The following is an 864-nucleotide window of genomic DNA, read 5'->3' on the forward strand; positions in this document are numbered from 1 at the left end:
GACCGGTCTACAATCAAGGCTTATCAAGCGTTAGACCGCCTCCAGTTGCAGGTAACAATTTCGAATTGAAGTAAGGGTTGCTTCAAACCCTTCAGAATTGTTGTGTCTTCATAGGGAAGATAAACGAAGATCCAAATACACATCTAATTGACTTTAAGGAGATTATGAACACCTTTCAATAAAATGGTGTGTCACAAGATGCAGTGTACTTAAGGGCATTCCCTTTCACACTCAAAGATTATGCAAAGCAATGGTTTCGAAGCTTACCCACAGGTTCGATTAGAACATGGGAAGAGATGACCAGAAAATTCCTTGATAAATATTTCTCAACAGCTAAGACGGGCAAGTTTAGAAGAGAGATCCATAACTTCAGCTAGAAAGAGAATGAAACTATTTTTGAAGCATCGAAGAGGTTTAAGGAGATTGTTCGAAAGTGTCAACATAGTGGAATTGAACTTTGGATGCAACTCCAGGACTTTTGGGATAGATTAACACCGGACTCACGTAGAACATTGAGCAATGCATCTGGAGGCCCCTTGATGAAGAAGACTCCAGAGGAGATAGTTATAATTCTTCATGAGTTATCTGAAGATGCAAATCAGTGGCCCTCTGAGAGTGCCGAAAGAGGAAGAGCAACTGGTGTTCACCAAGTTGATGCTAACACATCTGTGCAAGTACAACTCGATGCTATGGCTAAATAAATAAGGAATATAACCTTGGCTACAATACAAAGTGAGCCGCATGCAGCCTGTGATATATACGGAAGAGGATACCTTACCCATGAGTGTCAAGCCACAACTGAAGAAGTGAATGCTGTGGGAAATTACAACTTTAATGCAATGAGTCAGAAGCACCTTGGTTTCT

General features: G+C 40.9%; 1 non-coding gene across 1 annotated transcript; it reads right to left on the reverse strand.

Moving 5' to 3' along the window:
• Positions 1-344: 344 nt before the first annotated feature.
• Positions 345-451, reverse strand: LOC142180473 (small nucleolar RNA R71). Its single transcript, XR_012709096.1, has one exon. It is a non-coding gene; the product is annotated as a small nucleolar RNA R71 (small nucleolar RNA).
• Between the last annotated feature and the right edge of the window lie 413 nt (positions 452-864).

This window comes from Nicotiana tabacum, chromosome 4, assembly GCF_000715075.1.
Source record: "Nicotiana tabacum cultivar K326 chromosome 4, ASM71507v2, whole genome shotgun sequence".
Lineage (NCBI taxonomy): Eukaryota > Viridiplantae > Streptophyta > Magnoliopsida > Solanales > Solanaceae > Nicotiana > Nicotiana tabacum.